This window comes from Galendromus occidentalis, unplaced genomic scaffold, assembly GCF_000255335.2.
Source record: "Galendromus occidentalis unplaced genomic scaffold, Mocc_1.1 scf7180000076574, whole genome shotgun sequence".
NCBI lineage: Eukaryota > Metazoa > Arthropoda > Arachnida > Mesostigmata > Phytoseiidae > Galendromus > Galendromus occidentalis.
In genome coordinates, this window is record NW_003804563.1 from 122,147 (window position 1) to 147,547 (window position 25,401).

Here is a 25,401-nt window from a genome sequence, read left to right on the forward strand (position 1 = left end):
TTCCGATTGTTGACGATGAATGGGTAACATTTGTCCTTCGTTCTTTTGGGAATCATTGCCGATCCGAACGGGAACTGGAAAATATGCCTCGAGGAACGGCTGACTGAGGGTGGAGAGTCCGAGCTCGACTTCCCTTCTCTAATCCAACTGACGACCGCCAACGATTCTCATCCACATCATCAGGAATCAACTAAGCCACTTCCGTATTCAGAGAACTCTCGAGCTAACGAGGATCGTGATTAAGTAGTTACAGGCGTTGGAGCGTTATTACTCAGCTCTATCGGCCGAACCGGATTGCTAGATTGCAGCGAAAGTTCTGTAGTGAGAAAGCAGGGAAGAATCTTCGAGCTGGTTGCCAACTCAAGGATCAAGGTCTCTAGGAGGAATGTATGAGGAATAAATCAGATAGTTCAGATTGAAAGTTTCAAGAGTCTCATGTCTCATCACCGTTGACAGCATAACACGTGGCCGGGAGGTAGCCATATGTAAATGCTGTGATTCTGGTATACCGCGTGAAAGGAAAGTGATGAATAATTTCTCGTTATTAAGGAGCCGTGCCTGATCAACAAGCATCGGCGGTCAAGCTTCCGGATTCGCTACAATCGAACAGCAGAGGATCATAATTGGGTACGGTCACGTCGACGCTGAGCCGAGTCCGAAGAAGAAGATCGAATCCAATTTCTCGGGGAAAATACGAGTCCCTATTTCCTTTGATCACCGCTGCTGTCAACTCGAACAATGCCCGACTCTCTCAAGCTTCTCCTGTGGTCATGTGATCGGCGTTGTGGCCTCTACTCCCGCTAACCTCGAGAAAAAGCCCCGGAAGAACCGCCCATATGTTTTGGCCTCCGCGAGCACAATGCGTACCTAAATATAACCAACGTGCCGGAACATTATCGGAGAGGCAGCGCGTAAAAAACGTCATTATCCAGAGCTTACCACAGGATTTGAAGTCTCAAATTAGTATCTACTTATTTTCCACTCCGTAGTTGGAATCTTTACAGCGCGGAACTCCATGATATCTCCAAGATATTCAAGATATCAGTGACGTGGCAAGTCAACGTGGTGCTCAATGTGGGACTTGGGCTTGGCGCCTTCCCCAATACTTGATCCCGGATTCGCAGTCCTTGCATGTGAAATTCACATGGGAAAAAATTTTTCTCTCTGGTTGCCATCACTGAAGATGGTGCCACAGGAACCAGCCGAGGAAACTGCGCGCGGTGCAAACCGCAAGCAACTGTGCTGAATTTTCGGCGCGTAGTGAGCCTCATACATGCACGGACAAACAGCGAAAGAATTTCGGCTCTCCGTATGACGGATCAGGGGCCAGTTTCCACTAGACTTGGTGAGGCTTCCTAGTGTCTCGGGTGGGCTACTCCCGGGTTCGGGTCCCGGGGTGAGGGTCCGACCTTCCACGATATTTCATCTGACGCTCATCCTTCTGAAGTGAGTCAAGGCGTTGCGTCACAACATTCCGCTCCCGTCCCTCCCCTTGGCCGTCTGTTCCATGGAGATGGATATTCTATGGGCGAATGGGGAATAAACTGTAGGTATATATAATTCAGCTATGCAAAACGTCCCTTTATACTCGTCGTTGACCCTCCCGTCGCGCGATTTGTTCTGCGATTCGACATAAATCCGCAGGAGATCCCAGAAAAGAAAATGCCGATAGCCGCGACCCGAACCCCTTAGACTCCCTCGGGGTCAATTCGTCGGTGTGAAGGTTAATCAACTACACATCGACTAGCTCTTCATTAACGTCGCGATAATCCCTCTTGAACGACTCATCTTCACCGAAAACATGCACACACTACATGCTTCACAGATTCGTCGCATCCGGCGGAATGTGTCGATGAGATGTGTCGACGCAGGCTCGCCTATAACACTGTAGAAGACATTTCGCTCCCGCTTCTGTACTTCGTAGGGGCAGCATGAAGTAATTCCGTTTTCGGCCACGAAATGAGTGGCCTGAGAGCGGGGGAAGACTATTGGCCACGGTATCCCTTACGCAACGTCTAGACTTACTTTATTTGAAAAATCTATATTTGAGCTCCCGAGAGTGATGAGCAAGATGTCATTGATATTCAACGACATCTAGCATTTTCCACGGTAAGAATCACTCCGGAGGCGTCACGACAGCGTGAATATTCTGATGAGGGTATCTCACTTCAAAGTCTGAAGTGCATTCCGTATCTCATGTGAATCTTTCGCTCGAATTCCATATTCCATAATTTCTTCGTTCCTCGACTGAAAGACGATTCATTTTCTTTCATTTGATTGACGAAAAAGTCCGGAATATTAGGAATGCATTCTCTCACGAGGATCCTCCTTCTGGAACGCCCCCGAACGGTTCCCGCAGTTCAAAAGTTCGTATCGCTGCAGCGTTGACGCCCGTGGCGTCGCGCCGTTCAGAAATACTCGTCGTTTTCTCCATGAATGATACCGGGGATATGGTTGTTGTAGAGGAATCGAAAAGTGGGTACTCAATCGCTCCGTACTTGGCGCCGTAAACGAAGTTAGGACACGACCTCGTCATCATTTGACTCGATTCTGAATCGGTAATCTGGAGCTCCTTCTATCGAGACGCTCAACTTGGCTTCAGAAAACACAAAGACAGCTCAGACAAAGACGAGCTCTCAACAGCTATTTCTTTATCAGTCATCTGTCCATACTACCCAGTGGTCTGGTGGTCGCCTTTCAAGCGCGATTCGCCATTCAGCGCTCGCCGTGACCAGGAGAGCAATTAGCACGATATGGGGAGGACGAATCGCCAAGGATTGAAGCGGGGAACGAAAAGATGAACGCCTTACGATTCGGCCAAGGTCGGGAAGCTCCTGACTGAAAGCCTGTCTTACAGAAAACGAAGCTCCACGTTTTCTTTGACGCTGCCGGACGTATGCATTGAAAAGTGGCCGGACCGCCCGCTTACCTTCCATCGCATGATTGAGCCGGTCAGTCAGTGCGAGAAAGCGCTCCAGAAAATATCAGAAAAGCGGCAGAAAATCTATCCTGTCTATTACTGTACCCATGCGAACATCGCTATTTACAGCGATGGATAATAGAACCTTGATTACAAAACTGTTGAGCGAAATCGGACCTTGTTACTTGTCGAGGACCTGTTTGACCGGTGCTTGGTGGGGCAGCTCAACTTGACCGGCATTTCTTATTTCTCCGCTGAGAGCTCTTTTTTGCCAAAAAAGAAACCTGACATCCTCGTCGGAGTATCATATGGGAATAAGGTGGTTGAACATTCCACGATCGGTTGAAACATCGATCTTGAGATGGAAAATGGCAGATTAGGTGAATTGCGACCGCCATCCAAAGTCCTGTACTGTTTCGGAGCCTATAGATCTTAACATTGTACTCATCACTCATTCTATGGAGCTGAGCGATCTCATATCAGGGAAATAACAATTCAGCGCCAACGATTGCGAAACCATTCCGACCTCGCGGCCGTTGGCAATAGCTCAGATGTAATGAGTAGGTAGCGCTTGACTTCTCACATTCATTTGTCCGTATGTTCCCAGGAGATGATCGCCGATAGACAGCTCTCCGCTTCATATATGCGGATTGAACTCGACACTGAATTCTGGACAATAAAGACAAGGGATCGTACGCACGCAAACTTATCACTTAACGCGCGTCATCTGAATGATCTTTGATTCATCCGCTAGGTACTCGATAACTCCCTTCTTCTCCCCCAACGTGTGGAGCTGGTGACAAGATGATCGGAAGACAAAAACCATTTGGTCCTCAGCCGGAAGCAAGCTCGATGTATTACGAACTCGCGCCCGGAGCTTACTCCACGGGACAGGAATTTTTTTGTTCGGAACAGCCACAGAATCTCATTCTGGAACGTCCAGGTCCCGGAAGCCCACAGAATACGCAACAATCGAAACGAACCTTCGGGAGGATCGGGTGCGGCTCGATTCACAGACTCAATCAATTCCAGATACGGAGCCTCCAATTAAATGTCCGAACACGACTCAATCCCACCCCTGGAAAGCCGATAGTCTGTGTATGACCTTGAAGTCCTCGGATTCTTAATTCGATTTCTGAACCGTCGAAGTTTCTGTCCGACTCGGACTCTCTGACTCGAATATACAACGCCAATGCATACCCTGAATAGGGAAGTGAAATCCCCGGAAAACTCCACCGATAAGCTCTGTCTCATAAGTCGCGACTGAACTTCGGAGAGAAGAAGCAGGCCGCTTCACCAAAATGATGGAGTTCCTCAGGTGCAAGACTCCCCATCGCCGCGAATTCTGATCGCCACCTGCCCCACCTCTCTCTTTTCTCATTTGCATTCGACTCGGCCCATGGTAATTTCGGAGTATCGGACGTTTCCGTGAGCTCCCCAGCGGCAGGAACAATCGACGTGATTAGAGGAACAGTCGGTACAGCGCGCAGGCGGGCGGGCAGCTCAGTGGACGGGCGTCGTTCCCGTTCGTGTAATACTTTTTTTCTCTATTGCTTTTGAGGGCGTTCGATATTCGAGCGGAATGCCAAGGACACGATCCCATAGCGAAACCAAGCCCAAAGTTTCCAAGAGCAGCGGGTCACCTGAGAAAAGAGCCAGAAGAAAAAACAGATTCCTTTCTGCCAGCCAAGTAGTCGATCGCCAGGTCGCCAACACCCCGCACGATCAAAACTTGATCGAAAATTCACAGAGAGCATCCCCGTCGGCCGAAACTTTTAGTCTCAGAGACGTCGGACATCCCTCCAGATGGACGTGTCGTCACCCGTCGGTGCTGGGCCGCGGCTCGCTCCTCTTGTCATGAGATTGAAACGACGTCTCAGTACGCGGAATCCCGACGGCGAAGGAAGAGCACCACGAGTCGATGGTCATTCGCATAATTTAAAGGCGTAAAGCGCAACAGCGTACGGCCACCACTACAGCGCAGTGACGATGACCCTAAGTGGGAGCTTTTGCCAGAACGACCGAAATGTTGCGGGGGTGTCTCAACCGCACCGAAGGAGGATCGCGGCTCCGGATCCCATCACTTCCCTTGACAAGCACGCGACGTTGGGTGCTCGTGTTCTTTCTGTACCGTTACGCTCGCGGGTGTCTGCGGGAATCATTCCATCTGCCACGAAGTTCTCATGAATCTTCATGATCAAGCCTCGGAGGATGGGCTGACGCAGTCATTGATTGATCATTGATCTCTACTGGGAGAAATGGGCGCTCACCTTTTCGCGCCACCACGTGCAGAGCCCCTTCAGAATATTCACTCGTTTGCTTTCAAACGCCATCGTTCCGATTGAGCTCAATATCCGGCACTGGTGGACGAAAAATTCTGAGCCAGAGGAACAGGATAATCGCACGATCCCCTATCCGGAACATGAACGCATTGCAGTCGGATCAATGACTCGATTTCCCTCTTCAAACGGGAACTCTTCCGTGCCGTAATGTTTGAAAGAGCCACGCGGGCTCGTTGTCCGCGAGCGCACTTACGTATTTCCGACAATGAAGTCAAAATTATCGTTTTTTTCAATCATGTCCAATCAGCGCGCTGGTCCAAAACGCGAACGCTACATTTTTGGAGTCACGCTTACCGGCAGATGATTACTGACAAGCAGGAAGAATCGATGACTTCGTGTCAAGATCAGTAACCCATTTCCTCCGCTTGCCTATAATGATTGAAAAAATGAGCTGATTACGAGAAATCTTCGGAGCGCTGGCCGCGTTCCCGGACATAGCTCACGCCCTTGTCAGCCATTTATGCTGCAGATCAACCCCTAAAGGTTCCGCCATGTCCGAGTGGGAGATGAGTACGCTAGCTGTTGGCTAGAGGATGCTCATTATTATTTATCACCTTCGGACCTCTCCGGCTTAGCTCACTGGGAGTGGCTCGCATGCAATGGAGCTAATTGGCCGCTAGAACGGTAGTGATCGATGCCGCGTACGATAAAACATTCTAATACGGATGATAACACTTCAAATGACATCCGGTCATCCTTCTTTCTGTCATCGTTCGGAATGACGCGAGGGCTCCGATCCATAATTGTGTGCGCATTCATTCATCTATGAAACACATTGAATAACTCCTTTCTGCTTCGCGGCAGTTCCGTCAACACGTACCCGTGGCAATGCCCAATTATCCGATGGCTAGCGGACGCCTCATGATCAACAGGGCACGGGTCGGAAGACATGGTCTTATCTCACAAGGCGGAAAATTCCATCACCAATAATTCTTGAACGATCCGGAAAACGAATTTCTCCACATTCATGGGAGCAAGATCAATATGGGAGCATTCGCATCCAGAATCCATCCGAGATGGGAAAAATCATATTTCGCTTGTCACATTCCCTTGGAGTCCGAGTTGAGTGTCCTCAGGCTCCCGATGGAGCTGGGCGAACTTTCGAAGTTACGGAGAAGTAGGAGATTGCACTCAGTGGGGGGCGGCGGCGCATCCTCTTCCCCGAGTCTTTCTGTAACGCAATATCGTCCGGATCGATCGTCGAATGCTTCGGGGTCAGATGACGGAGTCTGATACGGTGGATGAGGGCCGCCTTGAAGCAACGCGAAGCGTTTCTTCAAGCCGAAGACACGATGGTCTCGATCACTATCAAAAAGGAGGATCCGAGACCTTCCCCGGACAGTCTCGCCCCGACGCATCCGTTCCGATGTGCCATCAGAAGAGGGGACACAGCTGGCAAGGTTTCTGGGATGTGGGAACAAGGCGAAGAGATTAAATAGTGGCTGACGATCTTGTTTGCATCTACGGAATTTCATAGGAAAGTTTCATGCTTTTAATGAAGCTTGCGACGAACTGAGAGGCGCGTCGACATGCCTGCCCATTCTGGTGAAGTTGTAGATGAAAATAGCGATCAGCAGCCCCAACCGATACCGGGGACGATGACAGAATGGTTAGTGACGGAATCCCCGCCTATACCAAGGTGACCGAGCAAGGCGGCACTTCACTGCATTCTGGAAGTAGCTCTCTACCTCGTCAAACCGATGCTCGGCTCCAGCGGCACCGCTGGAGTGTAGCAGTCGGAGAGCGCCCTCCGGAGGCCATTATTAAGAGTTTGGTGACGTCAAGGCGTATGTCGTACGTTCAATCCGCGCGGAGCGGAACTGTTCGACTCCGAGTTTCCCCACTCATTGCCTCTAACGCTAGAGGATGGAGGCCACGTTCGCGGCACACAGGTCCTTCGAAGCGTTCACTTGGCGGACTTCGGCGAGAGCTATACGCAAGTGTCTGGTTGAAGGGACGACTCGCATTCCGCTTCGCAGCCTTGGCGAAAAGAGTGGCAACGCTTACCCTCTTGCTGACTTTGTCTCACACGGGAGACGCTGACGGCGAAACTCCATTGTTGGCAGGAGGGAAATTCAATGAGGATAATCACTAGGTGGAGGCTTACTGAGAACGTCACCGGACCAAAAACGAGAGCGGCGGGGAAGACTCTCGTAATTCTCTCCATTCTCCACGCTGAGCCCACGGGAAGGTCAAGATGACACCCGACGCCCCTTCCGAATTCAAGCAGCGTCTTACTAAGCTAAGGATGCGCTTTTCTATCCACATCCTGTCAATCCGTCCATCAGTCAGTCAGTCGGTCGGTCGGCCAGATCAAGGCAGGAGCTCATTCCGCGAAGTTCTCAGCATGGATTTGAGAAAAAAAAATGAGAGACATCGCGATCGAAAGCTTATTCCGATCTTCTGTGAATCTCTTGGAAGTTCTGGGGAGCCGACGAATCTTCAATCGTTTTGAATGGTAATTGACCCTATCGGCTCGGAAGATCGCCAGCTTTCTGTGAAGAATGACGCGTGCGCTTTTCGGATGGCCTCACTTTTCCAAAAACGTCAAGTGAACCCGAATATATCTTCAATCCTTTCTTTTTTCTTAAGCTCCTCGAACGGGAAAAGCATCTTGCCGTCAGCATCGGCGAGGGTTCTGAGCGAGAATGTCACTCAGCTTGACGGAAGCCTCGAATATAACTCCTTGGTACCGCTCCGACGCTTCGAATTCCTCAGTCAAAGGTCTGGCACCGTTCCGGTGCAGTTAAATTCCGAGAGAACAATTGATATTCGTGATATCAGTTGCTTAGTGCTGCCAAAAACTCCGCAGATTGTGAACCTATACTGTTGTTTTATGATACTAGCTGTCTCGAAGAGCGCCGTAGATAATCGAGGCGTTGTCCGTTCCCGCAGGGTAGGGGGAGCGCACTTCGAGATTGGACGTTCGAAGATTATCATCAAGACTATAATCGAGACAAACAGATCGGGACGAACTTCTGATTGCGCTCTGGAATCTCGCACCAAGAAAACTCAGTCGGGGGGCCTCTGGAGACGACGCTTTTACCGATGGGAAATTCATGGAAATTCAATGATAGGAATAAAGGCGGACGTCAGGAATAGAATGATAACCACTCATCGAGTCGCGATTTCCCAGGGCTCGATTCAGGACTCCATTTGGCACCGTCATCGGAATCTTGCAGCGACTCAATTCTGGAGAAGAATAATTCGTTCGACACAGAGGGATAGAGCTCAAGAAGTTCGAATATCGCGCGGTCCGATTGAGAAAACTATGAGAAAAGTTATCATTCATGCAGAGCTCTGTTTTCTGAGCCGAATGGGCGATCCCGAAGTTTCACAGCTGCTCGGTGTTCGCCAGCCGCTTGGTGAGAAGCGTCGCGTTACGTGAAAGTCATCGTTACGTAGACCAGCCGTATGACTCTTTCGAGAAGCGTCAGTTATGTGAGGAGAAAATTGTAGCTTGCAAATGCAGCATTATTCAGTGAATCTTATGCCGGCTGGGGTCTGTCAGATGCAGGCGAGTCTCAAACTATCGGCCTTGGCCCTTGAATTACGTGCTAGCTAATTCGTTCATCAGATAGTTTCGACTTTTGATGAACCTTGTCCCAGCGCGTCCCGCCTCACCTTCGGGCCACAGATGCGTCTCATCAGCAGAACAGAAGCGCGAAAGAGCAAAGAGACAGAGGGTTTCGTCATTCGGAAGAGACAATGACGAAAAACAAACCATCGTAGTCCAGCGCATCGTTCGCTCATGCGCACCGTATTGTGCGGGTATCCAGAGAAAGAGAGAAGAATGAGGAACGCGAGGGAGCTTCCGCCTTCCTTTGTTTCCACAAAACGGAGGAATAAACGGCCTGTCGGACCACACGAGCGACCACCGAAGGGTCAGCGTTTATTTCCAAACCGAGGAAGAAGCATGAGCAATCGACCGAAGGAAATCTCGGAATCGCATACTCGTCCATATTTCATCCACATTCAAGCGGGATATCTACGCTACGCTAAACTCGTGGAATGCCCCGAGCTGAGTCCCAGAGTCTAGGCCCAGGCGTTCCCTTAGAGGTGGAGAGCTCTCAGAGGAGACGCTTCGACATCTCCCGGCAAGGAGAATTGAATCCCCTCGTTCTCCATTTCCGAATTTCTGAACATTCTCGGTCTCTGTATTGGTATAGCAATTTCCAAATCCTCGATGTGCGAGCCTCTCCGAATTGAGATCCAATGAACCGAGGACGGAGGAGACTCAGCCATGAGTTCCTCCGACCTCGCTCTTCGCTTTCGGCCGAGTTTTGGGGTCGGACCCCGAGAGCCTCGTCGAAAGGCGCTACAGCGCGCTCGGAATCCGCTCCCGTCGTCGAAATTGCTAGGAGTGGTTTGACTTTTTGCGATCAAGTCGATAATCGACGGAGCCTAGTGAGCAGTGTGACGTCACTCCGATCAGGATCAGGAGTGGACGGGACTATTCGCAACTTCACTCGACTTCACTTGAGCGAGTATGTTCAATCAAGAACGTTTGTGTAACGAGCAATCCGATTCGTGGTTGGAGCGTTCCATTTCTTTCGTGTTCTTGCATCGGGGCACCTTTGAACCTGAATCGCGACCGCGTAGTACCTGCCGCTATCCGAACTAAGCGACGGAGAAGGAATCGAGCGAGCGACAAACGAGAAAAACGAGTCTAACCACACCTATCCTCGTGATCCTTGACCGTTGGCGTAACAATCGCGTTGTCTGACGATGATGATTACAGCGAAGACGATAATAATAGCTCGTGAAACAATCGTATTCGATGGTTTCTATTTTTAGTAGCTCGCGATAAAAGAATCCGAATCGAGGCGCTTGCTGCTCCTTTCAAATGATACGACCCTCGTCGTGATAAATCATTAGGTACATTGAAAAGACATCCGGCGGAACTCGCCACGCTGAGCGAAGGCTGTACGGTGCATCCAGGCGTATGAGACCTCGGGCGGCGCATCGGGAGATTTCTGCCCGGATAGATGTCCAATCTCCCATATTTCGTGAGAGACGAAACCCCGATGTTTTGCGAGAGACTCCTCGACATAGAGAATAGGATTCAACGATTCCCCTGACCCATATGAGAATTCCTATGAAAAATCCCCCGAGGTGAGACATTCCCCCTGTATTTCCAACGGGCGGAGCACGTCTCATACGCCACGATTCCGTGCTCGCGGAGCATGCGAAGCTTAGTGCTTCTGTGAGCATAGGCTCCCCGAACGGAACGAAGCGGGGGTCAAAATCGAGTGGTAGACTGACAACTCGAACCTCATGACTGATCTCATATCAAGCCGTGACCGCGTGCGATTATCGGAAACACGGAGCTGGTCGGGGACTTCGGCTCTCTCCGGAATTATTCCGTTCTTGACGACCGATTACGTACCTCAACTATCATACATGGTCGATCACAGAACTCGCGATCCCGGTCCGCGGGATGATGATGACGACTCAGTCGATCTTCGACGCATTCGGTTCACTACCGAACTCGTCAGTAGCAGCAGTTTCCAGCATTACCGGGATGGGAAATTAGAGAAATTACCCTTTTCCACGTCCGGTAATGAGCGGCGGATCATTCACGAGAGTAGCGAACTGTTCGGTGGCTGGGTCCGCTGTTTGCCCACGGCTTGCGAAGACGACCATTTCGAATATCGCACGCCATAACTTCGCCGGCACGACGTCCGGCGCGGCATGGGCTCGTGATGTCCGCAATATGCAAAACAGCCCCACTAACATTGGAATCGGAAACGTTCGGTGAGGCGCTGAGGGAATGGGTGAGCAGTCGCGGAGTACCGTCAGTCTGAATCTAGCACTGCTCGATGGATGAGAAAGAAGGGGTACGGAGTCCACAGACGGGATCCGGTGATTCCGTTTCCGCTCCAGAAACGGATAGAATTCTCACTCAAATCATCCGTTTTTCATTTTTTCTGATTCCAATTCATCATTGGGGGCGAAACTTGAACATCTCAGATCTCAGCCATGTGCGTAGCTATATTATTCGAGCAAGCTCAGGAAAAAATTCCAGTGCTGATTTCAGGAGCCGATTCGGAGTTGATTTCCGAAGAAGCAGGCGGCGATTCGACGTCTCGCCATGCATATACCGCGCTACCGGATATGAGCACTTTTGCTCCTTATGAAGCAACACATCTGAGCGATGGTGACGCTTCCGATTTGGGCACGGCAACATCGGTGACGTGGAATTTGCATTATTCGTTGATTCATGATCACCTCGACACGTAAAACGCTTCGTCCACGACGCCGGTGCCGTTCCATATACCGCTACCGGTCTTTCCGACTGGACAGCTTTGCGAATTCCCGAACGCATGTTTTGTTGCCCTATGGCGGAAAACGGAAAAAAATAAGACCGAGCGACTACTTCTCTCATGCCGGCGTCACGGAGAAACATCGTATTGTACCGAATAATCGTCTCTCGCTAATGTCCTAAACAACTCTTCTTCATCAATAAACGGACATTCCGGTATCTAAAGGAACCTGACGGGTCCGACACGGCGCCTTTTGAAACATTGTATCATCACATGCTCGAGTTTCGCTCTCGCCGCATAGCTCATTAATCAGGACTCGCCGACACGCTTTCTATCAGAAATCCGATCGTCATTCGGGAGGAGACAGACTTCACCCGTACCGCTGGGTTTTTGCAATGTTTATAAACAATGAAACAACTTCCGCTCCGTCGTATGCGAATCTCTTGTTAAGTGGCGATCCATCAAGCGGTAGATAAATCTATCGATTGTTGGACCCATCAAAAGCAGTCGAGGAATGATTGCCTGCATGAGCTGATGTAAGCGCCACAGAATAACATGACGCAGCGTTCGCGGCGGGGGACACCAAGTGCGAAAGATGCTTCAGATATTCAAAATGAGTGAAGAGCGCAGACAAGATTAATGAGAATCTCCTCGATCGATTATCGTATTCATCATCCTAGTCGGTGATACTCGGAGGGACGGCGATCCAGAAAAAAAGGCATGCATTCTGCGAGAAGTCAGGATACCGAAAGAGCGATATTCGATCGGTTGTGGGTCCGGGATAATTTTTCTTGTGTCAACGGAAATCAAGAGGACTGATATATCCACGGTTCAGACGCCGGGATCACCGACGATCAAAGAAGATCACGGCGCTGATGCATGGCCCGATAAGATCGCCCGACGGACGCGGAAACACTTTCTCCAGACTAATCGCCGTGAGTGCTCGTTACATCGCTGATGTTATATCATTATCCTAGCCTGATACTTCCACCCAGCCTCGTTGAGATGTTCTCCGCACCCGCAGTTTCGGGAGTACGCAGGTCAGGTCCGTCCAACTCACCTGTGAAAGAGGACATGAATTGAAAAAACTGCATTCTCCGAATCTCGACGACTCATTCACAACCTCGATACGCGTTCAGCTCGCCGACTCGAAATGACCACGAATTTTGCCAAATACGTTATTTTCTTTTTCTCGGGACTCCTCGCGTGATGCGCGAAGAATCACCCAGAATGCTGTTGCTCCTGTTAGCGACATGGAAATGGTTTCTTTCGAGGGCTTCAACATCTCATAAATATCCACGAAGTGAAATTCGTGGGTTGGGCCTTCATGCTGGACACTTGACCGTTTCGGTGGATTCGAAGATTTGTCACAGCGTTGACTCGACCCTCGGCCGCCTGCTAAACCAAACGCCCGCTCGAGTGCCTCCCCATCCGTTCAGCTGGTCGGCGTCGACCGATTGTCTTCTGTTGAACAGAAATTTGGAAGCCGCGAGTCCGCATTAGGAGAATGAAGTATTTCACTAGCGAACGGTCAAAGTGAGGTATGGAAGGACATTTGGTTTCCATTCCTATTCGCTGTTGGCATTCACACGCTCTTGGAAGATCAGCGCTTCAGAATAAATGAATGACTCTTAACACGAAACTCTCGGATTCCTCGACTTGAGCACTTTTCCTGAGATTTGTGGAGCCTCGAATCACACGCCTTCGGATTCGATTATTCAAACTAAAGTGAACGTTCTGATGGAGATTTCGAAGTCCTGTTCCAGATTGCAAACGCATCCCAAGATTCAGTCGGCCAAAATCAGGCTGCGTGGCAACGACTGCGATCGATTTTTCTTGAATCAGTGTGTGGTTTTCTATGGATATTGCTCCGTCAAGGAGCGCTCTTTTTCCCACGATTTCACCTCCAATCCGGGGCTCGAGTTTTCTGCAAATTCCGGCGAACTCCAGGTCTGAGTTGTCGACTGAACATCAGCCGGACAGAGCGATCTTCTCGCAAACAGGGCGCAGGATGAGAGGGTATAAGCGTTCGCCATTCAAACAACACCAATCCCACATCTCTTGTTTGGAATGGCATTGTTCATTCAGGAGGTATAAGAAGCTAGATTCTCGTTTTCTCGACCCTTAATCGAAAATTCCGTTTTTCTCTCGGAGGAAGAGAGTTATTCCTTGAACCTCCTCTCGTTCGGGGGCGAATGTATAATAATATGAATCCTATCATTACTCGCCCGCTGCTGACGGCTCATTCGCGCTCTTAGTAAGCAAAGAGCGAGAAGCAAAGGGAATCACTAACGAGGAAGAGAGAATAAAACTAAAGACCCTGATAACTGCCGACAAACCAACAGGGGTCAAACGGTATGAACCAACAACTGACACCGACGCTCTAAGCGCCTGAATTGTGTGGATCGATCCGTCTGCTATCGCTGATGTCGTTTCGCTAACGCTCCTTGCTCGGTCCGATCAGCGACATCGGATCGCCCGAAGATTCTCAGCTGAGTTGCGCTCTATCTACAACGAATAGTCAACAGCCGTTTTGGTTCCCTGCGACATTTCAGAGTCGACGTGAATCGTCGGCTTAATTGAGATATGGAAGCGAGAGGGCTCCAGTGATGGGCTGATAAGACACGACTTCCTTCCGGCAGCTTTCCATGAGTAGAATAAGCTCGCTTCGGATAGTGTCGAAACACCGCGTGAGGCGAATTTCGTGAAAACTATCGACCCTCTTGAGAGAACTTATTCCGACAAATCAGCCCGGGGACGACCTTCTCTCGTCAACATCGACCGCGCCGCTCATCGCTGTCGCCAGGAGCAAATTCGCTTCTTCCCTTGCCAACTAGACCGTTCTCCGAGCCATCAGAATTTCGCTTCGTTCGGCTGATTCCTCTTTTGTCAAACGGCAGCTGAGTCCCCCTCGAGAAGCGGGTCGGGCAAGGAGGAATTGTATTTTCGAAGCTCTTGTTGTACCGCATCTGTTGATGCCCTGAGGTCTCCTCATCCTGGGAATAGCGGCGTGGGCTCGGAATCTAACGGATTGGGAGGAATTAGAGAGAATTCTCCTCTCAAATCCGGTAGGGCAGGACTCCGGGAATGTCCGCAGAGTTCATCCGGAGTCTAAGGCTCTCGCTTCATCGGCCGTACGAAGCAAATACTGTCAGTCCCACAGTGAGTCGTGATCGATTTGCACCCTTCAATACGCACACGCAGCAGATTTCGGTGTCAAGATTGGAGGTAGATGGGGAGACAACGCCAACAAGAATTATGATTTGATCAACCATCCGCCCCATATCGAAGCCGGAAAAGAGCTACGGCGTCAGCTGCCTTCACGCCCTCAATACAGTCAAAGCTCGTCTATTGGAGTTCCGTGGGTCATCGGATGTCTAGCCGCATTGTTTCTCGAAAACATGTGCCACTACATGAGCTCGGATCAGACCAGCTCCGAATCCTGTCTGCTCCATCAGTTGTGTAGTTCTGGTCTATCAACCACACAGAGGCTTATTAATGCAGAGACTCGATTAACAATATAGCGAAATCGACCCCTCAGGACAATTTTGGAAAGACATCCTTTTTGTGCACATTCCGACTGTCTATTTTAAGCCAAATCCCTTCCAACCATCGATTCCTCTACGAACTGTCAAGAGCACGCTGAATCTCACATTTGAACTTCACATAGTTCAAGAGATACCTAATAATAAGGGCTGGCCAATTTCTCTGAAGCATTCCGGAGCCCTCGTGGTAAAACGCCTCATCTCCGCGGTGTGAGACACCGTTTCTGTCTTCCAAACTGTGGACACGTCATCGGTCACTAGAACGACGTTGCCTTGTTCTGACTTCCGCTTGCTTGCTTGCTCTGGCTCGACTTTCAACTGCAAAATGTCAACTGTCTCGCATCAGCCTCGACGCCTTTCTGTCCAGCCTGTCTGACCGCACATAGAGAAGTTCAGTTTCTCTGGTCGACTGCGATTCGTACTTCCAGCCTCATCGAAAAATCTCCAGGATCTGATCGCCATCCTGAAGCGAACGAAGGAAGGAAATGATTGCAAGTTACAATCTTACCACCGAGTCCTAGAGAATCTATGCCCGCGAGCTTTTCGCGTTAATTTGCGAAATACCGTGGTGAGATCATTCTACATCTGGTTTATTGAAACTGTGGAATCAGAAGCGTGAATTCTGCCCGTCTTCCAGAAAAGGCCCGCAGAACATGACAAGCCAGCATAATCCAAATCGAATCGACCGATCGTCTTGTGAGACTTCCAGAGAGCGACGGAACGAGACGCGGTGGCGATCACCACATTCGCGTCAGAGCATCATCATACCGACGAACTTAATTTTTCTCAAATGAGCAAAATAAAATATAATTATAAAATAAAATTCTCCGAGTCGTTGGGATTGAAAATTTGGTGGTCATCATCATTCAGGCTGCCTGGAAGAAAGCCGAGTAGGTGCTATTATATGATATGAGCAATGCCGCCAAATGTGGCAGCGGCGATCTACTGGTCGGAGACCAGGATCTGTTCCGATCAAATGTGAGAATCACATGGAGCTCAATCCGGAGCAAAGCGGGGCTGGCGGCACCATGTGCCGCCTTGTGCGTAGGTATCTCCATCGAGATCAGGGAGACCAACGTTCAGTCTAGAGCCTGATTGGTGAGAAGGTCATAGGATCGTGATAACTGATCGCCTCTGACATCCGCTCGCGACGGTGAGATTGGCGCGAGCGTGGAAACTTGCAAACCAAATTGCGTGCAGGAGCTGGCACCCGAGCCGCCCCTGAGATGGCCGCCCGACATCGGATCGGGTCGGGAAGCCAAGCAGCGAAGCATAATATTCCTTCTACAAAACATTTCGCGTTAGGCTCTGCTGGGGTCGCACATGGTTTACCGCGCATCAGCTAATGAACCCCTACGTCGGAAAGAGGAGTTCCCTCTGAATATTTCCGTCGCATCATTTAGATATGCCGCGTGTTGATCAAGCGGAGGAGCGGATGTCTCTTGATCGAAGCTTCTTCAAGAGACGGGCGCTTTTCCTGAAGGTCCAGCAACAACTCGGAGAGGTCTCCGCTTGATCAATAGCCGCGGCAGAAGTGCAGATCGCCGAGAAGGATCCACCACCCATCTCCCACTCGAGACCGACGGACGTTGACTTTGCGCCGACGGCAACGAGGCAGCGGCGACGTCCTTGCCTCCTACAACGTGTTTCGTCAATTAGAAAAAAAGGGACTGAGCGATCTGACATTCATCCAAATATACTTCGTCTCCGTATGAGGCAACGCGATAAAGATGATTCATCATTTCTCATTGATTAAGTTAGGCTTTGTATGAAATAGCCCGTCTCGGGGGTAGAACCGCGGACGATTTTCCGATCGAAAGGTGAAGGTTTCAATGATTTTTCTCCGCATTTCCGTGGCTCCCATCCCGCTGAATCAAGCGGACATCTGAGCATTTCGACCGACTCTTACGTGGATAATGGGGATGATGATGATGCTCAATTATCAAATTCAACAACTCATTTGCTCACATCAGGGGGAATGGGTCCGCTCGCGATGCATCATCGAAAGCACCCTAGCCTGCTTCGATCGTGATCGCGCAAGTACTGCGTGGTGGATACTTCCATTGACCATCCCTTGACGGCGAGCGTCTGTTGGACTTCGGCATCGTAATTCTATTTCCAGTAGGGAATCAGCGGAGCCAAGGAAAAGCAGCGGTATGGAAGGTGTGCGAGAAGATGTATTTATGATCGATTCAAGCGTCGCAAGTAATACATAATCCTCAACCGTTATGAGGATCAGCGACTAGGAAGAGCCTCGGAAAAATGATTCTCGAGTTTTACGACCGATTGGACTGACGCAGGCATCTGATCTGACTGAGACGCTCCGCGTCAAGGGATAAATGAAGCGATCAGCGGCCGGGACGAGAGGGGCAGCTGACTTCAGATCGAATTGGATCTGCATTCCGCGCTGGACGTCAGTCACTCGAGACGTTGGTTTTGTGCAAACGCTTTCCAAGAACGTGCGGCAAATCCATGCGTTCCGTTCAAATGCTCCCCTGCAAACGTGACCATGACGAATCCGGGACACTTGCCTCCGAAGAAGGAAGTGTCGAGAGGGAATTCAAAGTTCTTGAAAAATGAAAAAGGAAACAATGAATAATGTCAATTGTGCCCCTCTCCCCCTCATCACTCAAAGTGGTCTTATTCACGGAAATGACCGTAGCCCACATTCGTACATTCCGATTCCCACTATGCTCCTGGGCAGAAAACACCTTTCCTTACTCGAATCTCTGAATCTTCTCCCGCGTGAGCGACCAGAGGTCTGGAAATCTCAACGCGTGCGCGACGCATCAGTGGCAGAAAAAGATCATAGGCTCTGCGGCGTTCTTGAATAGCGGGAATCTATGTCGTTTTCTCGTTGGTTTGTTTAGCGCGACTACCTCTTCGATCCGATCCGTTTTTCTATGTGAGTCTTTTCGATTCGCGGCACCGTAATCGATTTTGGCGAAGTCTGTATGCGAGTCATTGTCGGTTCTCAGAACGCCGACTTTTCCTTGTCGACGATTCCGCTCGACTTTCTATCCCGAGAGGTTTTTGGAGAAAGTTCTCGGGTGACTGCAGCTCAATCAACTCCTACGACGTCAGTCGTAATTTTTTGCTCGTTCAAAACTTTGCTGAAGTGCTTCCGCAGTCGGAATCGAATATCGGCAATGAGAAATAATTGACCACCTTCCCGTGAGCTGACGTGCTTTGTTTGAGAGCATTTCAAAATTCACGGGCTCAACAACTTCCTGGGCTTGGCGAATGTTCTAGCTGTGGGAGTGCCAATTGGCAAACGTCTGGAGTGCGATAGCGGATAATTCCGTCGACGCTGAAAAACCTCTTAGACTCGTTTACTGCTCTGTTTCCCTCCAAAGAAACAGACGCTGGGACAATCGCGATTAAGGCAACAGAAGCTCACCTGAAACCGAAGACAAGCAGAATTAGTTAAGATTCCGTGAATTACTCCTCCGGAATTCTGAAAGACGGGGAGTGTATCTCCACCCATCGGAGTATCCGGAGCGTTGGCTGAGAGAGGATTGCGTCAAGTTTTGATGACGGAAGTGGCACAGAAATTATGTTGTTGTGGATTTTTATTTTTTATTCTCTAATCCGTTAACGATCTTGTCTGAATTCCACCAACGGATTGAGGGAAAATATGCGAGGTGAGAAGAGCGATCACTTGGGTAGCTACCGACTGCCGGTCAGCTGCATATAGGCGCGCTTTTTCGCTCGAGACACCGATTGGACGGTGAATTTTTTGATTTCAGACGATGATGGTTCTTCAGCGCTCCCCCACGGAGAGGAATAAAATAACTCGGAGCGACCATGAGAGGATGCTACGAGGTGCGCTCGGCCAAGATAACATTCCTCGAGAGGGTTTGGCGGGAGCGAGCCTGACCATCCGATGGCTAGGAAGCTTTCGAGGCACAATATGTATAGACTGCCGCCGACCTCACGCATATTGACCGATTGCGCGAATTCTCAGCCATGATGAAATGAAGTCTACAGGATTTGATATTGAGCCCGGGGGATCTCGAGAGGGTCATTGTACCCCCATCAAGGCCCGTGAGTCGAATTTCTCGGACGGGCTACTTATTCGTCCCTGCACGGCAAGGAATGAGACAACTTGAAGTAGTGGGTCTCCCTGAGCCTCCTGCGCCCTGGGACTGTACAAGGAGACATTCCGCATCTATTGAACAATGATTGCTGTATCAATAGGGTGAAAAGGAAAGTAGGGAACGTTAGGCATTGAGCAAGATATTGTTTATTGCTTTTGATTGGGCTTGTGATCTTAACATGCAAGCGAACGACGAAGCATCCGGTCAGGTCTGTCACCGAACGAACATTAGATAAGTCTTGCGAAATGTCATGACGAAATCTCTTGTCGTCCGGCAAGTCGTCGTCGTCGTCGGGAGCGGCATCATTGATCGCTTGTTCTCCCAATGGGTCCATCGTTCGATGAATCGGTCGCCGTATGAGCTTGCCGATAGCGATCTTGCCAAAAGAGACGTTGCGAATGATCGGAGGGGCTGCTTGGGGGATAAGAGGACTCTGGCGCGCCGGACATCGGGACACATGCCTTCCACATCCCCTGACCATAATCATGGTCTTCAAGTTCCAAGAACATCGTCCCTGATGCTCTCGAGAGAGCGAATATTCGAGGTACGGAAAAAATTCCAGATCCGAAAAGAGAGGTACGGAATCTGAAGGTTCTGGAGCTTTCAGTCTCGAACGTATTCGACCGATCTGGCGAGTGCCCGAAATAGCTCCCGGGCCGGACCGACCGCACGCACTACGTACAAATGAGGGACCCAGCATCACCGTCTAGATATTGTTGGTGGGAATGGCCCCAGGAAGCACATGTACCCGGATGCATCAAGGCCGGGACCTGCAAGTTTTGCCGCCAGCAAGAGTTGTACCACGCCGGCGCCCGCCTCCAGCAGCGTCCTTGCGACCTGTCTTGAAATGATACGCACGTATCTTTTGCTTGTCATTTCAGATAGGCCAGATGATCTAAACACTTCTAGCATTTTTCAGACTTCTATAAACACATTGACACACGAGGCTCAAGACCAATAATATTTCACTTTTCAAGAACTCCTCGAAAGCCTCGGATATATTTCAAACCTCCGAGGAATCGTCTTAGCAGTGATCAATCCTCAGGGGATTATTATCATCAAAGTATGAAACCCTGGAAATGTGAGTTGCGACAGGTTCAGTCTCATCCACGGATCCGCGGAATACACCCGAATCTCTTCGTTCGCGTGATTTCAGGCCTCGGACGGAAGCATCGCAGACGGCTGCGCACTCGACCCTGGGCAGAGTTCAATTCCTATGCGACAGCTCCTATTTCATAAAATTGCTAGCGCAGCGGTTTTCCAATAAGTTTCCACCAGACAGTCAATTTTGCTCCCCCTACCCGGGACCCCTGCCTTCCAATAATACCCGCCAGCGGTACAGCTCCCACAAGCCCGAACGGTAGTTGGAAGAACGAACGGCAAATAAGGAGAAAAATACTTTAGCGATTGCGACTAGTCAGTCGAAAGTCGGCCACTCTAAAGCTCTGAGTCAAGGCGGCAGCAACAACTTGGCGTTGGGAACAAAGTAATGGATTTTCTTCAATCGTGTAAAATTTCCATTCTACCCGTCGAACCTCCGCGACCTCGACACCTTTCCGTCAGCTTCGTTCAAATTTATTCAATTCGAGGACCCCGCTTCGAAATATTTGTCACCGCCGAACTCGATCGCCTTATTTCACTCCGTCGAACAGTTCTGAGAAGAAACAACTGCCTCAGTTCCTCAATCTTTTCGATTGTCTGTTCCGGTAGCCGGGAAATCGATTCGTAGGACTGTCGGATGACTTTCGACTTCGCACGAGACAAGACTGAGCGGCTCCTTCCCTTTCTTTCTCGGGATTTAGGTACGAAAACTCGATGTCTTAACAAGCTTAAGCGCTTTCGGCTGATAGGTTCGAAGGAATGTATCTCACACCCCGTCATGCAACGACGCTTCTCCTAATTATATGCCTCGTTCTCGATAAGCATCGCATGTCAGTAACGTGAGAAGTCTTCCCATGTATCCGTTAGCAATGACTGTTTTGAATTAAGGGCTCCAGACTTGGTCATTCACCGAGAACTGTGCTGAGCGCAATGCTGCACGCGTGTACCCGTTTGATGGTGCCAACTCATTGTTCGGAGAACTTTTCTCCCGAGCAGCGGCGAACAGAAGCATTCAAGCCCCTCGTGTCCTCCTAAGCCGCGTGTTTGCGCGGCTCCCCGCACAGAAGCGCGCCTCAAGCGAGCAATTAGGCCCTAGGAAATCCACAGGAATTACGGTTCCGGATTATAGTACGCTGCGGAACGAAAACCTCAATTCCGCACTTAAGCTACCCGCAGGGGAAAATGTTCACTACTCCCATGTCTTCGAGTCGATTCGCCCGGGAAAAAGCCGACTTCGGCCCGAATCTGGCATCAAATGAGCTATTTTCTCGGCTTGAACGTGGGATCCCAAAGTCTGATTCGATATTCCGACCAGATCATCTTGAGGACCAGGGAGGAGGGTGTAGATTCTGGCTTCGAATTTAATAGCGATGATGATGATGATTATAAACACGGCTCTGTTGGATGGTCCGGGCATCGACGGTATACCTAGTTGTTCAGCGAAGATTGCTCTCAACAGGAAACATTCAGGTTGTGGATGAGAAGGGGCCAGACAACATGGTCGGTTCGATGAGGGATTGAATAGCCAGACGTTACGCGAATGTTACGGATAATTTCTTCCTTATCATCATCGACGGACTTCTTGGATCCGCACCCGTCGGCGACAGATTCATGCCTTGCGTAACCACGGCGACGACTTGTAATGGGAGTGTTCTGCCGGTTTCTTCTGCAGATTTCATAAGGTTCGGAAATCCCGAGAACACATTTTGTGTCTGCCATGGAGCTCTTCGTTGCCAAATCTTCCATGCATTCGCCGTCAGAAATCTTTCGAACTTCCTTCTGTTCCCCCATTCTCTGAGCATTCTTGTCTCGTGGGTCGAGCTCGATTTCCGGAAGCACCGCTCTGACATTCATTCTAGCAGTCCGAAATACACGATGGGGGACCTGAATCGTGAAGAGAAAAAAAACGGGAGCCCACATTTCCGACGGGAAACAAACAGGCTTTCTAGAAACAAAGCAGATTACTCTTCTTTGGTATCACCGTCGATTGCAGCTGATGGATGATTTGTGTAGCGACGGACGACTCAGCATACGATGCTCCGGATCACTGAGAGAAGGAGTCCGCAGCCGAAGTCGCAGAAGACCGCGTAACACGTCTATGTATGTATAGCAAGCTCCAGGAAAAAGGAAATGCGCTCCCGTAGCTGAGGTTCTCGAAAGCTAGCCGATGACTCTGGGATAAGTCGCGGAAAGCAATATTCGGGAACTAATTCAGATATTCGATTCCTTGTGTTCTTCCTCAGAAGACGTGCCGCCCGTGTCAGTTCCGCAGCCACGAAAAAGTCCACATTGGCGGTAATTGTTTCTTCTATGAGAAAGATGTGACTTATGTGCGGGACGAGGCTGCTCGGAATCCCGTATGGAGGCGAGCTGACAGCTATATTTCAGGCAGATTCCGTCAAATCAAGACGGAGCCTTCAAACTAAAACGACACCCGAATTCCATGAAATTGCCTCACGTCTTCGTTTCGGATTGGCAAACCGTCCCGGCAGTTGCTTAGGAGGAAGTTCAGGAACCTTCATGGAAGAGCTCGATTTTTGCTCAGAAGCCTGTCCTTATGTGGTGTTGCATTTGAATCGCTTTTCCCGAAGATTATCGTAAACAACTAATCACTCGCTTGTTTTGCAAACAATGCGAAAAACTTCACCGACCTCCACCGCAAACGCACTAAGGAGTAAAAGTAAGTGGTGTGTTGGAACCGCTTTCGAAAGAAAAATAAATGTTCGCAATCGCACCGAATTCAGGTGATGATAAGCGAGGGCCATCCGAGAGAATTCATTCGCACGGGGAAAAAATCATTCAAGCCGCAAGTCGCGAACACTTCTGAGATATATATGTAGGTATATAATGTCGGACTCGAGAACGACCGTATGTGGAGAACTCAGCAAGAAAATCGTCTTCACCCTAGCCATGTATCGGCAAAGTGTATTGCATAATGTGAATTTGATGATCGCACAATGCAATCCGGAAGTAATTCGAGAGCTTCACGACTCGCGATCACAGAGCTTCGTGGTGCGCGGAGAACGAAGAAAACACGGTCCAGAAAGTATCCAGCCCGCAATGGAACCGAAACTCACGCCAAACTCTCCAATTTTTTCCTTCATGGATGGCGTTTAAATTTTCGGATTCTCGAGTATCACCTAGCGGACAATCTATCTAGTGAGGACGTACAATTCGTTAAACTTCCAGGCAATTAGCTCTCCCGATTCGATGGGAATCGATAGCGTAGAAGGCGTACTCCCTCCGTTAGCGATCTTGCGAGGATCCATTGATCGTGTCTCATGTCAACTTCGCCCATGACACCGCGGGAGGATGTTAAGGCTGTCGGTTTTCCGCTCGCATGGCGAATCGCTTCCTCAGTGAAGAAGTCAAGACAAGGTTGACTCCGGCAGAAAAGAAGTCGTAAAGCCCCGGAGATGCGAGTGGGTGAGCGATAGACTAAGTCTTGGCTGACTGAGTGGAGAAACGAGGATTAAACGATGCGCATCTTCCGATCGCTTGAGCTCTCATTTCGAAACGGGAAAGATTGACGTAGCTCCCCATCCGAAGTTCAACGAGTCAATGCTTCCGTGGCCGGTTCCTCAACTCGAAAAATTACGGAAAACGAACTGAGAGGATGAGAAACCTTCCCGGAGCTCACAAGCCTCCCCAACTCAGACGGATTGTCCCTCCGATTCAGGACTCAATCTTTTTGTAGTGTCCACGACGATTAGGATCTCTTCCGGTCTCCCAAGCGCGATTATCTTCCGCCGCAGGGGCTCCCGGTTCATCTTCCACGATTTTCGCTAACACCCCTTGAAAAATTCATTCCAAACAGTTATTTTGTGAGGTGCAAGAGTAAACTACCGCCGGCATCGGGGCAAAGGAGCAGCTCCGTTATATAACGGGGTTGATGGATTAATGAGTGGTGTACCCGTTCTTAGATCAATGGACAAGTTGACTGGACGCAACCGGACATCACATACACGTAACACGACGGGGTTTCGTCGTCTGAGTCGGGTTGTTGACCAAGGGCTGGCGGCGCGGCGGGTCGCTTGTCGTCTTGGGTAGGCCAGCTGATCGACCGACTGCTTGCCTGATTGGCTCTGAGCTCTGATATAGCCAGGGGTCGAATCTTCTTGCAGTCGAATTCCGCATATTGCCCTGGGTGCCAACCATTCATAAAGCGAGGAGTCCCTCGGGATATCTAGATTTCGGCGGGGCTGATGGTCGCTTGATCGCATTTCAATTCTCCAATGAGCATTCCTATCCCAACATTCATTCAGTCTATCATACATTTGTATGGAAATCCTCATTATTGCCACACGATGCCCGATCTAGAAGAGAGGGTCCGTCTCAGATCTGCGAAGTCCCGCGTGGACGGCTGTTCGGCTCCATTAGCGTCGAGATAGCAGAGAATCGAATGCTCGGTTCGGATGAGCGGGACGGAAGGCTCAGGCATTGGGGAGCCTAGAGGTCGATCGACACACTTCACAAGATTGAACTTGACTCGGGGATTCGATTTCAATACGACAAGCTAAGGATAAGCCTCGCAAGCCCTCGAATAAACATAGATTCTCTCAAGGATCACACGGGTTAACCCCTGCGAGCTCGGCAGCGCGTTTTCCGATCCTTGGGAATCACCGACGTCGCCATCTTTCGGGCTCGATGGGGCGCAGGGGTGCCCATTTAGTAATGCGAGCCGATCGGAGGAGAGTTGAACGACTTTTGGGAATCCTAATGGATCATCGTCATTACGGAACTGGAAAGCGAATGGAAATGCAACGATGCGGAATTATGATCATGATCACCGATCGAGCTAGAAGTCTAGAGCATCGGACGCGCACTAAACGCCAACAGGGCTCGAAAAGACTTCATCTTCAGTCTGAATATTCCACCTGAAATATGGAAAGAACCAATCGATCGCAGCCTCAGCCTCGTAATAATCATGGAGTATTCCAGATCGAGTAAAATATAAGCGGAAATGAAATCCATGGCTGGCCAAACTCATGATTGAGAACGACCAGAAATCCCCCACGACGGGATCAGTCTCTTCTGCGGTTGACATTCTCTCAACGAGCCCAAATCAGTGAGCATCGTCCTATTGAGAGCGTCCTCAGCCAGATCCGAGCTGACTGTACGAAATTC

At 49.9% G+C, this 25,401-nt stretch overlaps 1 protein-coding gene across 1 annotated transcript in view; it reads right to left on the bottom strand.

Annotated features, from left to right (window-relative positions):
- The window catches only part of LOC108865277 (flocculation protein FLO11-like), a 46,112-nt gene that overhangs the window by 15,092 nt on the left and 5,619 nt on the right, over positions 1 to 25,401 (bottom strand). The gene's annotated exons all lie outside the window — the stretch shown is intronic.